This window comes from Monodelphis domestica, chromosome 1 (assembly GCF_027887165.1).
Source record: "Monodelphis domestica isolate mMonDom1 chromosome 1, mMonDom1.pri, whole genome shotgun sequence".
NCBI classification, from domain to species: domain Eukaryota; kingdom Metazoa; phylum Chordata; class Mammalia; order Didelphimorphia; family Didelphidae; genus Monodelphis; species Monodelphis domestica.
The window spans coordinates 211844653-211868659 of NC_077227.1; the positions used below are offsets into that span (position 1 = coordinate 211844653).

General features: G+C 35.7%; 1 protein-coding gene and 1 long non-coding RNA gene across 9 annotated transcripts in view; one reads left to right on the forward strand and one right to left on the reverse strand.

The window, feature by feature from the left end:
* Window positions 1-24007, reverse strand: part of AKAP6 (A-kinase anchoring protein 6) — a 616970-nt gene that overhangs the window by 120880 nt on the left and 472083 nt on the right. The gene's annotated exons all lie outside the window — the stretch shown is intronic.
* Window positions 174-22036, forward strand: LOC107651939 (uncharacterized). The gene is made up of 3 exons (XR_001629332.2): window positions 174-296; window positions 10689-10791; window positions 21024-22036. It is a non-coding gene; the product is annotated as an uncharacterized LOC107651939 (long non-coding RNA).

Here is a 24007-nt window from a genome sequence, read left to right on the forward strand (position 1 = left end):
AAAACCTTTTTTCCTTTCTTTTTTTTTCTTTTTCTTTTTCTTTATTTTCTTTTTCTTTTTCTTTTCTTTCTTTTTTTTTTGTGAAAAATCACACCCGAAAATTCTGCCCAAATGGAGACTGGAACAATGCCTTGAAACAGTGTTAATTGTCACCATGGAAACCAGAAGAATAAGCCATTTTGAAACTGGTATAGAAGGCACACATTGAGCAACTCAAGCATTTTTCTGCCTCCCTCAATGTTAAAGAACAAGATGCCTAGTCACTGAGAGGTCAGAGAAAGAAATCATCATGAAAGGTTTGTACATGCTCACTATCTAGTAATTTAAAAAACAACAACAACAACAACAATAACTGTATACAGTAAATGTCACGAGATTCTATGCCCAGAATAATCTTTCTGAAATAGAAAGATCATCAAAAGATGGTCAGGATTGGAGTATGGATTCTACCCTACAGCAAAACTTCAGGGCCATATTATGTGAACCTTGCCCCCAAAGCTCCCTGGGAATTCTGCCGTTGTAATAAAACTTCAGAAGAGGAAAGAGAAAAGGCTGCAGGATGGAATTCAAAAATAATGCTCTAAAAGCACACAGAGAGATTAAGACATCCATTGTAAGACTTTTGTATGGTGCTTCTGTTGGTTATACTGAAAAGAGACTAGACATTGCTGAACACAGAGTGAAGCTATGGCTACAAGAGACAGAAGGATTGAGAGTTTTCTTGATTATTAGAACAGGGTTATGTTAGTCTGTGCTGTCTGGATTTGAGGATTCTTATTCTGACTCCTCTGCTTATAACCAGAAGATCATGTCATTTTGCACTGGGAGTAATTAAAATAAGTGATATATCCAGCAATTTAGTAAAATAATCCAAGTAGAAGTTTAAGATCAAGTTTTTAAAAGGGTGGAAAAATCATCTTTTGCTATCTAAATCTATAACTACCGACTCATATCTGTCATTCCATACCCCAACACAGAGACTAACTGTATATAAGCTTGGCAAGTGTAAAAGACTATATATGCCATATAGATTTATTTTTTCAAAATTAATTTCTACTTTAGCCATCAATAAATAGGCTGTAAAAACACCCTGGTGCTGGTTGGTTCAGAAATATAACATGCTGACAAAGATATTCACACAGAAATATGGATATTTGTCTGCCTATCAGCTATCTGTACACTCTTACATTGTGCTTTCTGGCTAGTGTTTGCACTCTTCATGCAAGGCTTCATGGTGGCCCCTTAGGAAGCCCATGCCTAATGCCATTCAGTGATGAACAAAGAGTCTTTTTATACAAAAGTCCAGGGTCCAAAGCTCAGCTGTATACGAGCAGAGTGCAGGAATCTGCTAGAGGCCAGTCTACCCTTCACAACAGTTCTTCGGTTTCTATCTTTTTCTTTTTTCCTTTTCTTTTTTTTTTGTAACACCAATGCAAAGCATTTTATAATCTATGTTAATGTTTCAGATGCTGCTTTTATAACTAAAACTTCTGGAAGACATTCAGGATGGAGGAAGGGTGCTCTAACTAGACAAATAAGAGTCGTTATATCTTACAAAGTTCTTGTATTTTGCCATTAGCAATTTATGGCAAATAATTGCACAGGGAAATTATAAAGACTCCTACAATTGTCCTTGTAAATTAATAATAGGCTTTCTTGATTGGGATAAATTTGCTGCTGAGCCTTTGGAAAAATTAAAAAGTGCAATGTCATTTAAAATTGCCAGAACTCGTACAGCAAATTACATCTGAGGTTAAGAATTGAGTTTTTTTCTTCTTCCAGCTTATTCCATTTGCATGATCTGGAAATCATATTACATTGGCCATGTATTGTTAATTGGACATAGATTGCATTATCTTTAATATAAATCAAACTACAAATATTAAAATGAATTGCAAATTCTCTAATAGAAGATCATAAAACAATCTTTTTTAAAGTATCTCCCATTAATAATTTAATTCCAATTATATCACTCAGAAAACTCAAGCAGGAGACCTGGCAACTTATTTCCATGGTCTCTTCTTTTTTCATAACAAATACCTAGGTCTGTGATGTTATTTTTAAACTGATCCAGGGAAGAATCTTAGTGCTGCATTAAAAATAAAAACAAAAAGAAAACTCTCAACTCTTATGACCTTTTTTTACAGGAGCCAGTGAAATGAATCCTTTGAAGAAAAGATTCCCTAACTTGAGGAACTAAATGTTGAACATGCAGTGGGGGGAAAAAAAAAGTAATTGATCCTCAGCATTCTGCTTATTTAAAGAAAGGGGAAATCTAGCCATTTAAAGTTTCCTTTAAATTTAATATCTTTTTTGAAGCCTTTGCATGCCCTTTAATGAGTTTATATTAAATATTTAATACTGTTTAGGGCATATCCACTACTACCAAAAACAGCTATATTCCCAGCAGTCCCACTGTTTCAGGCAGAGGGCTTGATTGATCCTCCTAGCCTGAATTGAGTAGAATGAAAAGAAGCAGTTGGAAAATAGCTGCAATCATTTAATGCAGATGACCTCTGACAGGCTCACAGCTCTTCTATCTGAACAGAAATTTGCATGGGGTCTCTGTGCAGAGGAACAATGTAACCTAAATGGTAGACAATCTTTATTCTAATGAAGTGGGTGTCAAGGTCAATGTAAAACTGCAATGATAAATGGTGCACCACTAGGCAAGAGAAGTTGCAGAGGCATTGTAGTGCTTTCACATTAATTGAAGACTGAAATGCACCAACTGAAAAGCACAGGGCTCCCTTTTCACCATAATGTGTTCATGTGCCAACGCTGAAATGATTTCTTCAAGATGGCTCGCCTGTTGACATGTATCTTGCTGCAAAAATAACACAAATTTTAGCTCGTGCCCCTCCCTACCTCGGGCAGTTTTAGTTTGGCTTATTCCTAATATTGCAGAAGAAGTTCCGAAATCCCCATAGAATGTCCCAAAACACGACGTGCCCATGACAACTGGTCTAACTTGTTTTTCTGGTGGGGAGTATTTAGTGGACCTCATATTAATTAGTTTCAACGAAGCAGCTTCTTGAAGAACTCTTCTTTAGGTTGAACTAACTGGGAAGCCAGGAGAGGAGGAGAAGTAGAAGGCACACTCATGCTTTATTTAACATGATGGTTTTCTCACTTCTCAATGTTCTGGTTAGTTTATAGTTAAGCTCTTCAGGTGTTTCTTGAGTTGAATGAAATTTTAACTATGAAGCCAAAGGGAATTTCCCTTTCTAATGGGAAAGAATTGTTTCTTGTTTGTGTTATTTGTGTGGGGGTATGTGCATTTGTGTACACACTCACGTGATGTGTGTAATTCTACATGTATGTATACATGTGTGTTACATATATAAAATCCATCATTTCAGCTTTGCCAACATTGTTAAACAGTAATAATTATATCGTTTCTTCAGCCGATCAAGTAATTTGTGGCAGCCAATATATTTTTGTCTAATAAAAATGAGGACAGTAAGCTGCTTTTTAAAATCCTGAGCTGCTTAAGCCTGTTAAGGGTATATTGTTTGCTAATACACTCATTAGCAGCCAAGCATTTTAACTTTGTCAATTAAACAGGAAATGGAGTTGCACCATTAGTTTCACAGTTTGCTAAAATACAGATAAGAGCAAACTAATGGCACTGTGAGAAACATTTCCAGATGCAACTCGTAACACATATTATAAAGTAGATGAACCTAGAATATAGATTTTACAGTTTTCAGGTCCCCAAACTTCTTTACATTTTTCCATCTTCAGCACACTAATCTTCCCTATACAAACAGATTTTCATCATGCAATTACAGTTTTCCTAGAAAATGAACTGTGGTCTGTTAGGTTTGGTTTCTTTCTTTTTTTTTTTTTAAGGGGGTATCTACAGGACTGGTGATTCCTAGGAGATGATTAATAGAATTTACTGTACAATTAATTGCATTGCTAGACTGCAACTCTGATTTGAAAAAGAACAGTATCAAATAGAAACCAGCCTTCGTGAGATGGCAATCCAGAGAATAAACCCCAACATGGAAGAATATAGTGAAAAAAGGGAAAAAATGTTACTGATGAAACTGTTTAAAAAACTGTACAGCTTCATCTGTGTGTGATTTGTCAGGTCTGAAGCTTTGACGTGCCCAAGGGGCAGACCCCAGCGGGGAGTAGGCTGCAGAGCTAAATAGCTGTGAAAGAAGTCTTAATGTAGGATGGAATTCAAACTAACCTTGACATGACCTCAGGAAAAATATGCAAAAAGTAAAATGAATGCACTCTGCAAGATACATCCTAATTTTGTGGTGGAGCTGGTTAGTTTTACAAACATAACCCAGACTTTAAAAGAAAAATAAAATGCAAGTAAAGGAGGAAAACTTTGGAATCCAAATGAAAAAAAAAAACAACTTAAGCAGGCATGATGTGTTACTGTGGAGGCATGTGAACCATTTGGAAACAATCCAAATAAAAACCAACACTGAACAATATTGTTGTCAGCGTGTCTATTCAGGAAAATTGTTTTTTTTAGGTTGAATATAAATGACACAAAGCCAAGATTACATCATTGCATTACAAAGTCTGTTGTGGCTTTTAGCTGAACAAGCCCCATGGATCCCTTGGTTTAGGGCAGTAATTCAGTAAGGAGCTTTTAATATGTTATTTTTCTTTCTAGTGTCAATACCATAAATAGAGGAATTTAAGGGGGGAAAAACTGTGGATGCTTTCTGGTCCATGTTCTTGTTTTTGTTCCGTATTTGATAAGCATAACCCAAGTCTTTGCTCATACATTAAGTTGTGATTTGGCTTTATTATGCACTTTGCCTGTCTTGGAGAGTTCGGCAAGCAGGAAAGAATCCACCCTCACATTGCAGCCAAGAACTGGCTAATTCACTGGATATATGGAAATTTTAATTGAGTGTCAACTTGTATAGAAATTCAATCCCATTATATTCTCAATGCAATTTTGTAGTAATATCAGTTATTTACTACACTACTAACCAGATTTTAAACATAATTAAATTGCTAAGGACATATACCAAGAATCTGATGGTTTAAATTCATACAAGTGTGTGCAATACAATATCAGGTGTGTGCATGTGTGTGCGTGTGTGTGTGTGTGTTTCCATTAGATGTATTCATTCATTGAGTGAACAGACAGGTTTAACCCCCATTTTCCTCGAATAGAGTGAAAATAGGAAAAAATGTTACTGATGAAACTCTACTATCCCTCACTACCCTCACTAAGAAATTCCTTAAAAGATATTTTTTGGGGGGAGGGTGGTTAAGGGTCAGTCACTCTGTTGTTTTGAGACTTATATCCTTTAAAAGATAATCTCTGTATGGGCATCCTAGTTAAAGGATTCTTTGAGAACTATTCAGCTCATCAGTCACAAGAACTAAGCTTTCTCTTTGGGGAAAAATGCCTAGGAAGACATCAACTACACATATCAATTTCATTTCATGGAATCAGAATCAGCCATATGACCCCTCCGGCCCCTTCTCGCAAAGATTTGACAAAATAAGCAATGTGGCAGAATCGAGGATAAAGCAACATTTTTCATGTATCCATACACATATAGTATGATTATATGTGAGTATCTGTCTATTTATTTCCTTCTATATGGGATCCACCATCAGAATAGCTCTTTATAAAAGAGACTTAGCATGGCACCACATTTTCAGAATGTCAACTTCAAGGACCTGGGATTTTATCTAGCGGGAAATGCCCTCCACTGATATTTATCATGATAGGAAACACCAGTCATAGGGCAATTGAAAGCTGAATGTTTCACCTAATTCTACTATCGTTCTATTTTGCCTAGGGAGTTCATGAAATGAGGTCAAGCATCAAACCATCAGAATCCTATAACTTGTAGAAAAAACACCGATTTACCCATTAGAGAACTGATGTGATTTGGACAGGTTTTAAATCCCCAGTCTTTCAGCAGAGGTTTACAGAAATGCAGCATTTGAACGTGGCTCTCACAAATATCTTCCTGCCAAAATGTAGGCTTCCATGATATCTAATTCCTATCTCCGACTATTTGCAGTTTTTTTCCACTACTCCAATCCATGACATTTCATTGGTCTTAATGCATTCTGTTGAGTATTTGCACATCTCAGTGGATGCCCCATGCATAGCAATGTGCCTCAGTGACTATGTGGATCACTGCCATAATATATCATGACTGTTCTAATTACGGTGTCATTATGACTCACCATGTCATGTTGTAATACCATGTCAGCACATACCAAGAATTGTTATGTAATTATGTAACATCTTTACAGGCATGCCATGTGTTCCAGGATGGAACAGAGGAGAATGAAGAATAGTAATTAATGTTATGAAACCTATTTTTCCCAATGAAAAATTTGCTTAATCTGCTTCCCTATTCCCTTCCTCCCCACAAGTGCCTTCCAGAATACACTTTGCTTTAATTCTGAGACTACTACACAACTACGTGGAATTTATTGCTTAACCAAAATTGATTAAGTTATTACTATGTGCTAGGCACTGTTCTAAATTCTGGGGATTCAAAGGAAAAGAAATAGCAGTCACTTTCCTCGAGCAGCTCACTGTCTAATGATATAGGCTAGGAAATGGAGAGGTTGTAAGTATATACAAGATACACAAGAAGAGAAGGAAGGTAATTTGAGAGGAGCAGTGAGATGGTGCAGTGGATATGACATGGGCACTGTTCCAGAAGCTCAGGCAAACTATTATAAGGGAAATTCCTTTGCTCCCTTACATCCTCATGACTCCTAGCCTAAAACATCCCATGACCCCTATAGGACCCTGACGTGATTGTCCTCCTTTGATCCTCCTTTAGATTTAAGATGGACAGAGAGATGCACCTCTAGGCTACACCTCGATCCTATCAGGCTGTATCTCAGACCTCTGTCTGTTCCCTAAAACTAAGGAATCTTTATGAGGGTCATTCCCTATGTCTCCAGGCAGACCCCAGTCAGATGACCAAATCCCTGACTGAATGCCTGAGAGTTTACCACTCTAGAGTCCTGTCTACACCATGACACAGCATCTTTTGTAAAGGATATAAAATCCCCAGAACTGATGTTGTCTGGGGGGCAGCCTTTCCATTCATGCTGTCCTCCCAAGGAACTGCTTTCCATCTTGCTATTCTACCTTGCTATCCTCCTGGCCATTCTCAACATTACTTTCCTAAATTAAAAAATTTCTCTTTTTGTTTTTAAGCTAAATTTTGGAGTCTTACATTCTTGCACAATGTAGCCTTCCCAAACCCCAGGGGTACACATCTGAACCCCATCACAGATAGAATGCCAGGTCTAAAGTCAGGAAAGTCTTAACTTCTTGAATTCAAATCCAGCCTTAGACCCTTATTAGCTGTGTGGCACATAATCCTATTAATTCTTTATCTGTAAAATGAGATAGAGAAGGAAATGACAAACCACTCTAGTATCTTTGCCAAGAAAATCCCAAACTGGATCAAGAAGAGTCAGATAAGACTGCAAACAACGAAACCAAATTTTAGAAAAGAATGTCCAAGTGACTGGTGGGATGAAGAAGGCTTCTTGAATAAGATAGCACTTGATTAAAAGAAGATAGTGATTCCAAGAGTTTGAGGGTATGGAATTATATAATGCCTGACCTGACTACTAGTAGTCAGAAGATAATAAGATCTCTGTCTCTGTCTCTGTCTCTGTCTCTCTCTCTCTGTATCTCTCTATGCCTATCTACATCTATCCATCTATGTATTTATCTAAATATCTACATATATATGTATACATATACATATAAAGACAGACAAAGACAGAGGAAAAGAAAGTTAAGGAGCTTCAGATATCATGAAGCAATCCAGCCAACTCTCTTCTTACTCCAGAATTCTAACCCAGCTTGTCATCCATTCGTATAATGTTTCTTAGACATATACATTGATGGGAAAGCTCAATAGATTTTATAGTAAATGGCATGTCATAATTGAGGCAATAAACATTTTTCACCCCCCTCACCCAGGAAAAAAAAAGAGTTGTTGGATGAGGAGAGAACAATCCTGGCATGTGGGACAACCACCAGGCCAGCAAAATGCTTATAGAAAGAGGGTGAAGCATTATGTCTGAGGAACTTATATACCATTGGATTTCAGAGTGAGTAGATGAGAGTCAAGTGTGAGAAGACTTCACAGTTAGGATGGCTTTGGTTGTGAAGAACCCTAAATGCCAAACAGAGACCTTTATAGTTTGATCTTAGTGATAAGAGGGAGGCACAGGAGTTTACTGAACAAAGGGGTGTCATGATCAGACTTATCCTTTAGGGAAATCACTTGGGTATCTTTGTGAAAAACAGAATGGAGTAGGGAAGACACTTAAGGCTCAGAGAACTTTCGAAGGCTATTCCAGTATTCTAGGTGAGAAATGATGAGAGCCTGAACCGGTAAAAGGGGGAACACCAAACCTGCTCCATAATTAAGTGAGGACACATTTCTCAATTCAGTATCCTAATCTGGGGTAAATTTTTATTGATTCTTTAATACAGATTCAGGATTTAATCAGTATAGAGAACTCCTCACTGGAAACTTTCTTCACTAATTTAGAGAACAGCTCTTCTGTAATTTATTATCTAGAGATTAGCCTGAATCACTAGGAGGTTAAGTGACTTGTTCCCATCTCAGAACTGGACTTGAACTAGTTCTCCCTGGGGCTGTCTGTCTACCCATTATCCCATGATGTCTCTCTTCTTACTTTGTTAAAGAAAAAGAGAATGTTTAGGTCCAAAATTGAGTATAATGCATGCCTTGGAAGTGTGGAGTACTAAATTCCTTTTTCTTTGGCAATAGTATTTAACTAAAATTTCATTCACAAATTTTTCTGTGAATTTCTTGGTTTCTAATGTAGGTATACCACTTCTTTCTGCTTCCTAAGAGAAACACTGTGCTATTCTTCTTTAGCAAGTCAACCATGATGAAATATGATAAAACACTGAAGTCCATATTTATTTTTCTAAAACATGCCCACAACATTATCCTGTCTTTGTTCTAGCTGCCAAAAACAATTCACCCAAACATCTTGAAGAAAAGGGGAAACTATTTGTTTATGTTGTAAATTTAAAAAGTAAACTCTCTGAAGACAGGAGTCATGTACCCTAGAGTGTCTTGTATAACTAGGCTCCTCATAGAAAATTAAATCAATAAATATTTTATCAAACTAAGTGATGCCTGAATCACCGTTTAATTTTTAAAGTGATTTTTTTTCAGAGAACTTACATATCAAGGCTTTACCCATATCTTTAAAGCCAAATTGCCAACCCCTTCAATTCAAGTATTTATAATGGAAATGCTGATGAGGCCTAAACTATGGTCGTGTAGCAACAGTCTTTTCAAATACACATATATTTTTAGCGCTAGGAGGCACCAAGTTTGTTTAAATCTGTACTTTTTTTTACAATTGCAAGTAATGTTAATAGCACACTGTAAATGTTAAGGCTAAGTGTGCAATGTCAAAATAGATTGAATCTCTCTGAAAATGGGAAATTCAGGCTTTTCAAACATAATCCAGATGTTTGGCTTTTATTCAGATTTCAAGAAAGAGGGAACTAATATGATACAAAATTCATACATGCATATTTCATTAGTGCCTTTTGTATCACTGAATTAAAAATTCTGCAATGTGCACTTCCCAAATCACATAGTGTGTTAAACTCAAACAGTTGCCAATATGTTACACACCTCACAAATATTAAGAATTATTTTCATATGAAAGAGACTATGTATATTGCTTGTGTTAACACTTTTGATAACATTTCTTAAAGAGTTTCTTGTTCGTAGATAGATGATAGATAAAATTAATTGAAAAGTGGCATATTTGTTCTTCCTCTTTCTCTTCCTTTCCTTTCCCTCCCTTCCTCTCCTCACCATGAGGGAATGGCTTTTCTGGGACATAGTTCTTTTTGATTTATTTATAAGTTTCTTTAGCAATGAAGTACCTAAGTAGAGAGTAATCTTAGGTAATCCTTACAGATGGATCAGTACCTCCCTCTTTTTACATAACTGGCAACTAAAAGGCATTGTGGTATTTTTTGGAGTTGAGAGAAGACAGTCCAAATCCTTTCTTCATTCTAAGATTTTACAATTTAAAAATAGGTATCTTTTGATGTAAGACAAAAATATCACTCATTACAATAGCACATTATGAAAAGGCCTTATGTTCCACAGAGACCTAAATGGCTATTTACAAGCTCTTTCCTTTTCTTTTCTTCTATCTGTGCTCCTGCCACCCACCCTTTCTCTCCCCTTTTACCCTTATCCTCCCTTTTACCATACATCTGGACATATTTTATAGTATATACAAACATATAACCCAATTACATTGTATTTGACATCATTTTTAACTTTTTGTAATGCTTTTATATCTATTGCCTGGTTTAATTTATGGTACTATGTAAGAACTAGTCAATCAAAAGAGATAATAAGCCCATCAATTCACACAGGAAAAATCAAATGGATGAAGACTGAATATTACTAAGCTTCTGACATGCAATTAGAAAGGTGATCTGTTGTAGGCTACCATTGGTTTTCGTTACTTGGGTTAATTCCAAAACCTTAATTTGGTTCTGCAAAGGTACTCATTATTAAAAAAAAGAAGAGGATAGTTTAAAAAGTAGGAGAAATAATAGTCTTATTATATTAAAAAGATATGATAATATGAGGAAGTTCAGGAACATTTATTTTTATTTTCTGCAGAGAAGAAAAACAGATAAATCTTAAGTAAAGATCATGGGAGGCATGAATCGAAATGATATTGTCATTGGAATATACCACAGACCATCTGAAAAGGAGAAAATAGGTGAGAAATTTGGGAAATAGATGACAAGCTTAGCATGGAGGAATTAAATAATCATTTAAGAGGTTTTGATTATCCAGATGTAGTTGAGGGTCTTTCTTTGCCTGAAACCAAGGAACTAATATTTTTTTGGCTTTCTTTAATGAAAAGTTCTTTTTAAAAAGAAAAAGGAATCAAAAGGTAAAAGGAACTAAATCTCACAAAAAAAAAGAGAGCATGACTGATGGAATGAAAATGATGGAAACTTGACAGTAAGGGAATATAATTCCATATTAGAATTTTTGATGGAAGAAAAGAAAGTCAAGCATAGTATGAAATGTACCTTAGCTCCTCTCTCCTCCAACACCAGGAAGCAAGACCAACCCAGCAGGAAGGAAGTTCTAGTCACAAGACCTAACTGCCACTCCCAGTTGTCCCTTCCCCCACAAACTGTCAGTCTTGTTTCCTTTCCACAAAAGTCATAGAACATATAAGTTAAACCTCACAGATTGAAATTCTACATGAGAAGTTGTCCCTTGAGGGATAGGAAGGTCTCAATAATTAAATACTAAAGATGCAAAAAGAAATCACTCTAATGATGAGTAAAAAAGTAGAGTCTTCTTAAGAAAACAATGTAGGTGAATTGGAAACTTCAAATAATTTATATTTTTAAAAAAATATTTATAGCAGATGGGGGGCAAAGGTAGATATTGGCATGAATGTGAAAATGTGGCATGCTTTTGTAAAGATAGTTAGAAGTAACAAAACTCATGATGAACCAAAGTTGACAAGGACAGCCAAGAATAACAACAACAAAAAGGTTGTCTTTAGCAATGTTAGAGGTAGGATCATAACTCTAGGTGGACATTATTATAATGAACAAAATAAAGAAGACATATTGATCAACTCATATTTTGTTTTGATTTTTACCAAGAATGAATTTTCAACTGGAATGGATAGTTCAAATATATTAACAGGGAATTGCCAACCAAATTAAATAGGGAAATGACTTGTCCTTGTTGAGTATGAGTCTCTAAGTCTATAAGATTTACACTTTGGGGGGCAAGGAAAAAAACCCCAACAGCAAATGGGTCATTAGACTATGCTGCAGATCATCTGAAAAGAAGATAAAATAGATGAAGAATTTGGCGAATAGATTTCGGGCTAGATGGAACCTTAGAAGCTATTAAGACCAACCCTCATTTTGTAATGAAGACACTAAAGCAAAGAGTAGTTAAGTGATTTGCCCTAGGTTAACTAGTTAGCCAATGTCTGAATCAAGATTTAAACTCAGGTCTTTTTAAATCCAAATCCAGTGCCCAACTCACTTTATCATTATGTCTCTCTAAGAGAATTATGTTCCAAGATGAAGGGACATGGAGTTGTAGAAGGACAAATGACCTAATTTTGCTTTAAAAAACCCTACCTTCCATCTTAGAATCCATACTGAGTATTGGTTACAAGGCAGATGAGTGGTCAGAACTAGGCAATTGGGGTTGAGTAACTTGTTCAAGGCCACACAGCTATGATGTCTCTGAGGCAGGATTTGAAGCTATGACCTCCCATCTCCAGGCCTACCCATTGAACCACCTCTCTATCCCCTTGAGTATGTTATCAAGAGGATTGTTCTTCAGATATGGTTTATATTAGATGACCTCTGAGGTTTCTACCAAATCTAAGTATTGAAAGAATGCTGGATTGGGAATAGGAGAACTTGGGTTCCAATTCCTGCTCTACTACTCATGATCTATATGAATTTGGGCAAATCACTTAACCTCTCTAGGCCTCAATTTTCTTGTTTTAAAATGGGTATTGGACGCAATGATCCCTAAGGATCTATCCTACAAATAAATACATGTTAAGCACTTAATATTTATAAGGAAATAGGCTAGCACTGTAGAATACCAAGATGAAAAAATAAATTTCCCATCCTTTAAGGAGTTTGCATTTTATATTCAGCACATTGCTCTATGAAAGGCACTATTGGCCAACAAGGACTTCTGGGACTAGAGTTAACTATAACAAAAAGAGTGGGAAATCACATAATGCTTCCAACAAATGGCTCTCTGCCACCAAAACACAACATTTTAGTTTTAGTTTTCTTTTACGGAGAGATAGCATGGTATGGCAGATAGCCATCCAGGCCAAGGACACCTAGTGGCTGTCTGATCCTGAGCAATTTGTGGAATCTCTAAGGACTCTTAGCAACTCTGTAAACACTATAAGTTTCTCCATCTTCCATCTAGAAGTTCCAACCAAACTGAAATCAAAAGTCAAGTTTCTATCTCTATGGACAAGAATCCATAGAAAGAAGAAGAGTTTGGATTTTACTCTATCCTGGTGGAAGGATCAGATTTAGATTTGGAAGGGATCTTGTTAATCATATAGTCTACCTCCACCATTTTGCTGAGAAATTTGAGGCCCAGAGAAGTTGATTGGTTTTTCCCAAGGTCACCTGGAATAATGCCACAGAACCATAGTTCAGATGATGGTCACCTGACTGTAGATCTAGGTTTGTCCCACTCTGCCATATTGCTAGCTGATAAAATCAGCAGTAATACACACTGATTTTCCCTAATGCAATGATTATAGTCTGTAGTAGGCTCTAACATCTAGTACTATGGTAGTGATTTAATATTCTCACTGCCTAATCCAAGGATTGTGGGTTCAAGTCCCATCTGGGGTGCCAGTTTTAGAATGGCCAGTAAGAAGGTCACTCACATATACACTGGGGAACTGGAGAGAGGGAAAGAAATAGTTGAAGGAATGAGGGGAGGGGGGAAGGTTGACCTCCCCCTCTTTTCCTCTTGAGGAATGTAACCTGGCTTTGCCTCCTTAAGGGGCAGAGTAAGTCTCTTCAGAGAGTGGTTATGAAAGGTGGAGGTTAACATAGAGGCAAGAGCTTTAGTGAAATGGTTCACTGCTCCCCTTTTGATCTCAGCTATTGTTGAGAGGCAGAATAAACTTTCTTGCTTCTGAGTCCTTCCAGTACTCCAACTGTCACTTCTTCCTCTTAAGACTTGATGTTATTCCTCAACCCAGAGGAGAAGATTGTTCTTTAGATATAGTTGTTGGGTCCTTAGGATCCTGAGCTAGTCCTCCTCTTTGGAGAGAGGTATAGTTCTCCCCAAATCTTCAGACATAGTTCCAGAGAGAGTAATGCTAATTAGAGAAGTAAGAAATAAAGAGCTTTAAATTGCATGTAAGATAGTTGCCATACACATAACTCAGGTACTTTTATCCCATTTTCAGAGATATTTTTAAGCATTCCAATGGCTTACCCAATATTGATGAGGAAACAGTGAATATTGCTTTGGGGTACAGATTCAGAAACTGAGGCAGGAAGGATAAATGTTTGGCCCAGGGTCAGTGAGTTAGTGATAAAAATCAAAATTAGAGCTTTTGAGAACTTGTCTATGGCTTGGCTTGGTAGGTTATCCCACTGTTCTTGAAAATAAATCTTTAGATCCTTGTGTCCTTGATAAAATCCTATGGTAATGACAACTTTGTGAAGCATGATGGTGAATGCAAAGTAAATAAGTCCATGAATTCTCTTCAAAGAATAGGCAGCTAGGTGGTATAGTAGAGAGACTGCTGTGCTTAGTGTCAGGAGCTAAGTGACCTAGGTAGTCTTAGTATTACTATTCCCATTTTACAGATGCCTAAACTGAAACTTTTATAGGTGATGACTAGTTTATGGGCACACAGTCATTTAAATAAAAGAGACAGGATTCCAACATACATTTCCACAGTGTTATACTCTCAAAGCAAAGAAAATAAAATATATTTTGCAAGTTTATGGGCACACAGTTATTTAAATAAATGAGACAGAATTCCTACTCAGCTTTCCATAGTGCCATACTCCCAAAGCAAAGGAAAAAAATATATAATTTGCAAGCAAACCCAGTATCTTTATTTTTTTTTTAAGGGGAGCACTGTATGTGTCCTCTCTTTTAAATCAACCAAAAAAAAATACTAAGGAAAAGCTTTTACTAAATATTTCACCTGCATAATAATATTTCTGGCTTGCTATTCCTGGACAAGAAAGATTTCAACTTTCCTCTTAAGGTTTATATTGTTTGTATTAACAGAAACAATGAACTACACCTATACTATCTGGGGTTGGTAAGAAGAAATTGGTGTCATTACATCAGGCTGGAATAGTCTGATAGTGAATCAAACCTATGAAAGCCTAAAGATATAGCTAGGAAAATTCATTTTCCTTCTACTTAACTTTTTTTTTTTGCAAATATATATATTAGCCTCGTCTTTCTTTTTTGTTGTGAATTGACTTTTTCCCCTTTATGAGGTTGGAGAGTCATTTTAAAATATTTTATAGATTCACAGACAGAAGTGATCCATACCAACCATTTATTGGCCAGAACATTAGCATTAAAAGATAGCCAATATTAGGTGAACCATTTCCATTATTAGAATGATGAATTTATATCTTACTGGTAGCAATTATAAGAGAGGGGCAACAAATGTGAAGGAAAAATCATTATCCTGAACTTCCTCTTTGAGACAGAAGGCTCTAGCCAAAGCCATTGTTAATCACTGGCATAGGTGGCAAAAGCCTAACCAAAGAAATCCAAAATTTCATCACAATATTACCCAAGAAAGTTTTTCGGGTAGAGAGGATAGAGAGGTGATCTCAAAGTCAGGAAGAATAGGCTTCAAGTCCTGTTTAAGACAAATGATGGCTTTCTGTACCTCTTGGTGTTCTAGAAATCCCTCCAACACTATAAATGATAGAAAAGATGACCTGCATTGATAAAAGTACTTTCCTATATCAATGAAATCACACATCTATTCCTTATCCTCAGCATTACATGAAAAATACAACATCCATTCTAACTTTTCTCATTGCTAGTTATGCTATCAATCTGAGTTTAAATGGCTGGACATCTCCTTCCCACTAAATATTCTTGCCCTTTACTGATTTGCAGCCTCTAAGAAGGATATGTATTACCACTATTTCTACTTATTTCCATCTGATTGCCTACTATTCATCCTTTGCTTATATAAGGCTAATATTAATGTCAGAAGAAATTGTTAGACCCATTGCCACATCTGTGCATGCTATTCTCTCATCTAGATGGTTCTTCTTTGTTCTATTTGCCTCTTAGCTTGAACTTTGAATCCTGATAACATTCAAGGCCTATCTCAAGTCTCATTTCATATCTATAGCATTTCTCCTTTGCTCCATCTTCCTCTTTCATGCAAATTCCGCACAAGAAAAGATGAAAAGGAAGGAAGAGAGGGAGAGAAGGGAATAAAAGAAAGAGAAATAGAGTGAAGAGGGAATGAATGAAAGAAAGGAGAGGAAAAGAAAGAAAAAGAAATTTAAGAAAACAAAACAAACAACAAGGTTGGCCATGAAAATCTATGCTTATAGCAATAACCCAGTCTACTCCTGGATTTACAGGTTTCTGAATTAGATTTGTTTTGTTTGGTAACAGAGGGCAAACTGGGCAGAAATGGATGGAAAATGCAAAAACAGATTTCAGTTTGATGTAATTCAATTCAATTTGGAGTATTAATCAAGCACTTACTATGCACAAGGCACTGGGAATCTAAATACAAAATTAAAAAACAATGTCTATCATAAAGGAGCTTTTATTTCTATTTGGGGGTATATCACTAACAATTATTGCTACTTAAAAGAGGAACTGGGTTTCTTGAAAGACAGTGGATAGATTTCCTGTTCCTGGATGTCTTTAAACTGAGACTTAGATAAAACAAATGCTTGGGATGTTAAAGAGGGGAATTTTGTTCTGGCAAGGGTTAAATGAGATGATCCCTGAAGTCCCTTCCTACTCTAGAAATGCCTCTATAAAGTTAGCTATTCTATCAAAGAAAAATAAAAGGAAATGAGCATGATCGGGCATGATCTATGTTTAATGAACTCATCTGGCTTTTGGTGGTCACTTCTTAGATTTCTTAATGTTCACAAATCATTCCTCTGATAATACCTGCCAGAAATTTGTCAGTAAATCAAGTTGCCTGGCCTACATTACACATTTCCTAGTCTCCAGTTCTGATTCACCCCTTCTATTTGTCATGAATTTTTCAAAGACAGACAGTATAGTGGGGGATGGGGATCAATGTAATTGTGCCATCAAAGGTAGGTTCAAATCTACTGCCAAGTACTATGTGTGTGATATTAGACAGAGACTATTGTAGATGAGGCAATCTAACTGTTTAAAGTTACTTGATTGTCAAAGGAAAGGTGTATGAGAAACATTCATTCATTCATTAATAATGGACATTTAATTTTTCTTTTTTTGTGTGTGGTCATGAGTCATAGTCCTGATTTAAATCCTATGATCCCATTAAAGATCACCAGAAATGGGTCAGCAATCTGAGAATAGAGAAGTCCTTTCAGTAGTCCAAGATGTCATAGTACATCCAGCCTTGAATGCTTGAATTTACTGAAGGCAACAAAGTACTCTCCTATTCTCTAATATATTGGATTCCAGTTCCTATTAAACATCTTTGATCTATACTTCTCAGATTTTTCTTTTTGGTAGTTAAAATGGAAATAAAAGAAAAATTGAGAAATTCCATTTTTTATTATCATCATTCCATCAACTATTGGCTTATCTCTTCTGATTTTCCTCTTCCCTTCAAAAAAGTTTTTAAAAAATAATACATTTTGGAATGCCTTGCTAGGTAGAGGAGAGTCATAATGGAAATTTTTAGAAATAAGGTTCATTTTTAAAATAAAGTTTTTAATCCCCCCCCCACTGCTGCTTTTCCTTATTGTTAGCCTTTTTATCATGTTTCAGTTCATTTTTAGATTTTAGGTCCTAATATTTTTATAAGCATATCCTACTCTCTTATATTTATTCTCAATTACTTGGTCCAACTCCCATTTTCTCTCTATACATTTTAACGAAACCAACATGACAAGAGTTCCCAGTGCAGCTACGTTGGTCTTTTTAGATAAAAGCCTAATTTCCCCTCAGTAGACTTTTCTATTTGTGTCACAATTTCATTGTTAAAAGTAATGCTTTCTTTTGGGGCTGATTTTTATCTTAGAAACTTAGGGTATGAGATACTACTTGTAGCTTCTCTGAACTTTTTGAAGCTTTCTCTCAAAAGCCTAGAGTAAGGGGAAGCTAGGTTGCACAGTTGATGGAGAGCCAGGCCTACAGATAGAAAGTCTTGGGTTCAAATTTGACTGTGACTTCCTAGTCACTTAACCTTTTTTGCCTAGCCCTTATTCCTCTTTGGTTTAGAATAAATCACAGCATTGATTCTAAGATGGAAGGTAAGGTACTTGAAAAAAATGTCTAGAGTATACATCAGAATATACTGACTGTCCTCAACTTTGTCTCTATTAATTCTATAATGCATCTTCAGATAATCTGTATTTAGATTCTGACACATTACAAAGAGTATGACCTTGAACAAATCACTTAATTTTTATGGGAATCTTAGTTTGCTACTCCGTAAGATGAAGAGGTTGGGCTAGGTGTTTTCTAATGTCACTCTAAAACCTCCAAATCTATGATACTATCATCTAAAAACAGATACAAAAAGCAAATGCATAACATAACCGGAGATCAAACATCAAACTACACTCTCTCTATTTGTTTTCTAAGAAAGCCATGTTTTCATCAGATTCATGTCTATGTAATTTTAACATACAAGAAAAAGAAAGAATTTCATTGTTAATCAAGTTTTTATGAGTAGAAACTTGAAAAATGATTAACATGCTTTAAATTATTCAAGAGACCTTTTTTTGTTTTGAAAAATGTATTGACAGGAATCAGTGTACTTTGTAATACTAAAAAGCTTGAAATTCTTTTTTTCTAGGCAAGTCTGAATCTGCCTTTTACCATATGACTCTCCAGAGAAAGGGACCCAGTAGGGATTTTGGAATTACACTGATTGCCTGTCATTGGATTTCTCAGGATAGACTTTGAATTCAAATGTGAACCTGTTCTTCCCCAGGGACCATTTTGGTCCTTCTCTCATAGACAGCTAAATGCCTATAGCCATATTTGTCATGACATACAATTTGACAATTCAAAAAACAAACCTGTGAGATGTCGACTACAATATAAGCAGAAGGGTGAAAACAAGTTTGCCAATGACACAGGATGACATAGTTTCAAATAAAATTCAGGGTATATATTTGTGTTACATCATTGTGAATACTTTCATACAATTATGACATGGTCCTTAGGAGGATGATCAGAAAGGTAAGACCACTGGGATGAGTAAAAGAACGGAGTAAAAGGTGAACTTTCAGAACTTATTTAGTAAACTTCAATGAGAAACACTCTGACTAGTTGGTGTAACTATTCATGGATAAAAAAGTCCAAAGTGTAATTGAAGTTTCCAGAAATACAACTAATAATTGTTATAATTATAATTGAATGGAGAAGGCAATACAACCTAAATAGAAGAATGGCCTTAGAGATACCAAGACTTAGGTTCAGATCCAGTCTTTGAAACACTTAAGCAGTATTACTAGGGTCATGTCACTTAAGTCTTCACTGACTCTAAATAATCAATGCTTTTTTGATAGATTGGTGATCTGCCTGGGTGGAGGGAATTTTCATTCCAGGAGATCCTTATATCACTGAAATTGCATGCTCAACAACCTCCAAACATGTGTACACACATTTGTACATACACCCTGACTTTTTGCATAATATTTTACAATATATGAAGTTCATATCATTGATCTGACATCAACTCAGCAAATCTCTAATTTTATGGATGTAAGAAAATTTAATATAGATGAGGAAATATAAATATATATATATGTGTGTGTGTGTGTGTGTGTGGAAATTGAGGCTTGGGAATATCATTTCCCTAAAGTTTAACTTCTAGTATATAAAAATGTTAAGAATTGAATTGGGTCTTTTAACTAAACCCACTGGTCTTTTATCACACAATCTATATTAATGAAAACTAAAAGAATTAAAAATGAAAATGAAACCAAATTTCTAGTGCTTGGGACACATACTTACACAATTTTGTTTTTGTATGAGTAGTCAAAGAATTTAGAAATGTAGAATTGATAGAGACCATCCAGGGAGAATCTATATCAAAATTTCAATATATAGACAATGAAATTAAAATTCAGATAAATGAAGGGACTTGATCAAGGTTGAAGAGTTAGATTCAGAAGAAGAATGTAATAGGACCTGAGTGCCAAGAGGGATAACCAACTCCCGATACTCTACTACATCTTTGGGCATCTAAGGGTCTATGAATTTGAAGGGTCTGTGTCTTCTTCAGACCAGTTCTTGCAGGGAAGAGTCCCATTTTCAGTCATCCTTACCCATTCTAATTCTGAAGTTTCTTCTCCTTTGGAAGTCCTTGTTTCTGCAAGAGCTTTGAGCAAAATTATCCCCAGAGGCAAAAGAGGCTTCTAGGAATGATTCCTTTCCTGACCCACCCCACAACCTAATAGGGGCCAAAAGAGAGAAGTGGTGTTTATCATTGAAGCTTTTCCCACAGTAAATTTATATTCACCCATGAGTATCATCTTTTAGCATTTGTAATTGAGTTCCACAAATTCTGTCTTTGCTTGATAACTTTATATGGAAATTTCATTTGTAATTGGAACAACCTTCGATTCTTTCACCAAATCTACAGACGCCCTTCCTGGCAGTGACACACAGCTTAATGCAAAATCAAGGAAAAATTCAAGAGGCAGCCCATATACTTTAATAAATTAAACTTTAATAAGTCAATTAAGGCCCATGAACACTGCATGAAATGCATTCTTTCACCTCATGGGAACTTGGCATTAATATATTGACATCTGAACAACAGTTACATTTTTTTCCCTTAGCCTCTTTTCTAATGTCAAAGGAAATATCAATGATATAGTGTAACAGCTTTGCCAGTAAAGCTATTAAGCTGTCACAGAAAGGACTTGCATATTTGGAACTGTATGCGATTCATTAATCCAAGTGTTTTGTTTTCTTTCTTTTTTTAAAAAAGCAATATCATAGCTGTTTATAGGATCATAGACTGAGAGCGGGGAGAGACAGTAGGGGTCATGGGCTCTTAGATCTAGAGACAGAAGGAATCTTAGAGGTCATCTAATCCAACCCCCTTGTTTTGCTGCTCAGAAAACTGAGACCAAGAAAGGTTAAGTAGTTTGCCCAAAGTCATACAGGTAGCAAGTAGTAGAGCTGGTAGTAGAACTCCTTCACACTTTCATCTATAGCCCATGGCCTTTCCCCTCACATAAAGGGTCAATGAGATTACTTTTTCCTTTTCAGGTCACCAAGAGAAACTTGAGAGTTTGCAAGAGTATTTTCAGAACCATGGAGAAGGTGTTATAATAGCACATTAACCGCTGCTGAAACTGAAATAAGAATTGTCATTTGGACTTCATGACTTCCGCCAGGCTACACAATGAACAATACAGCATAGGAGGCCACCTGGTGGTGAAATGACTAATTAACCATTTAATTCTGTGCTTAAAAGTAGGGCATGGGGATGAAGACAATGATAAGCAAAATGGAAAAGAAAATGAGGAAGATTTGTCTCATGTGAGCGTGACAAATAACAGGTGCTAACTGGTACTACAGTGAAGATGCCCAAGTGACTGGGAAATTGCTCAGATTTCATAAGACAAATGTTTGTTCCTCTTAGTTTGTAGATGATCTGGCTGAAAAATACACTCTTTACTTTTTTGCCCACCTCAAAAATCCTCCTCTGATCACAGGTCACAATGATACTTTTAAAGTTCTTTTTCAAAATATATTTTTATCTATTTCATAAGTCAAAACTTTATAGTTAGAAACATAGTGAAAAAATCCCCAGTGTGTGGCTGGCACAGCCTACTGTTATATGAGGATTTCACAGTAGAAGAAAAAATCGACTGTATTCCCATGACCACCCCTTCCTAATTCTCTAGTAACAACCACTTTTTATTACTTCCCTTTGACAGTGGCTTTAATCTTGCTTCTTCCTGTACTGTTACTTTAAAATGTGGTGTGTCTTTTCCCCAACTAGTTATTTTTACTTTTTTTGTGTGGTTTAAAAAAAAACTTCCTGGAAATTTTTATGATAGACATGAGTATGTAGAGAATGGAAACAAAAGCAAGGTATTTGAAATCATCAGATATAAAACAATGAACTAAGAAAACTGGTTATAAAATGTGTGCTCCAAATGGAAAATAAGCAACTTAAGTCATTTTTTTCTGATAGAAAATATCTACTGGGGGAGATACTTTGTTCCAAAAAATGAAAGTTACTTTAATAAAATACTTTTTTTCCTCTTTGTCAATGTTTGTTTCTTTTTATTTTTTTAAACTTACCTTCTATCCTAGAAATGTCAACAACTGTAAGGCAGAAGAACTGAAAGGTGTAGGCAACTGGGGTTAAGTGACTTATCTAGGATCACACAGCTAGGAAATGTCTGAGGTCAGATTTGAGGCCAGGACCTCCCAACTCCAGGACTGGTACTCTTCAACTGTGCTACCTCAGTGCCCCTCCAATGTTTGTTTCCTTAATGTTACTGCCCGCCCTCTGTGATTATCTTCTGTTTTTCCCTTATAGATATTTTGTTTGTACATAGATGTTTGCATGTTGTGTTCCTCTTTAGATTGTGAGATCCTTGAGGGTATTCTCTTAAGTCTTTCGTTTTTTATCCCCAGCACTTAGTGTCTGGCATATAGTAACTGATTTTTTAAATAAATGCTTATTCATCCTTCCTTTCTTTCTTGAGTATTTCTAAACATTTATATCAGACAACATAATCTATATTTTTATCTCTCTTTAAAAATTAACTTGTTTGTTACATTAAAATTCCCATATAATTCCCTACTTCCTTCCCTCTATCCCCTCCTTAAACTAGAAAAGGCATCATTTGACAAAAAAGATATTTGTATATATGAAATGATATCTTGCTTATTTCTATTTATCGGTTCATTCTCTGAAGGTGGACAAATACAAGTCATTTTTCAAACAATGTTTTTGTTACTGTATATAATGTTCTCTTGGTTCTACTTGTTCCACTCTTCATAATTTCATGTAGATCTTTCCAATGTTTTTAAAAAAATTAACCTGCTCCTTATTTCTTATGACACAGTAGTATTCCATCACAATTATAAGCCACAACTTATTTATCCAGTCCCTAATTGATGGGTATCCCCTCAATTTCCAGTGCCTTGCCACCACAAAGAGAGATGCTATAAAGATTTTCAAACATATAAGTCCTCTTTCCTTTTCCCTGATCATCTGAGAGCTTTCAATAACTAATACTAAGGGAAGTATAAAAGACCTGATAGAAAACCATTTCTTTTCTGTGTCACTTTGGGCAAATCATTTTCCCTTTCTGAATCTTGGCTTTTTCATTTATAAAATGAAGGATTTGGACAAAACGATCCCTCAAGTCTCTTTCTACAAGCTAAACTAACATTCTGTGATTCTTCACATGGACAGTGCCCCTGGATGTGGTTACTGCATCCTCAAATGTTTTCATATCCCAGCAGACCAGCAGTAGCATCTCTTACCTCTTTGAAAGGTGATGGAAGTGTTCCTTCCATCCATTCTTTGGTATATATTATGGGACATTGTGCTAAGAATAGCATACTCAATTTAATTTAAAAAATATTTACTGAGGGCCTACTGTGTGGCTGGTGCTGGATCAATATTGTTCTGAAACCCACTAAGATAGAGGACAGGTATAAGCATTCAATTTGTGGATGCATTTATGCAGGACTGCTATCTTAGCCTTTTAGATAAAAATTTTTTAAAAAACACTTAAAATATTCTAATTATTTCTGTAAACTCATTTGATTACTTGGTGAGTTTAAAATCCCACATCAGATTTCTTATATTGCTTTGGGATTCCCTACATTCTTTTTAATTCAAACTCAAAATAAAACTCTTTTTGACAATGTTTTTAAACTTTTCCCCCACCAAAAATTGGAATGTCAGGATCTCATAAAATTGCCTTCAAAACATAGACAGTAATAATTTAATTAAACTTAACTTGGTTTATTAAATCCCAAAATTTGGGGGGGAAATTAAAAATCCTCAGATTTTAGGTTAATGTGTATTTAGCTTTTAGTGGACTTGAATTTCTTTTCTTTTTCCTGTTTGTTTGTTTCCCTCTTGGTTGGTAAAGAAAACTGTATATTCAAAAATGGGTAGTAATATGCCAACAGACACAAGCGAACAACAAGAGAGAAAGTTATATATAGAAGGGTCCTCTTCATGCATTTGCAAACCTCTACAATTCTTTCTTACCCAA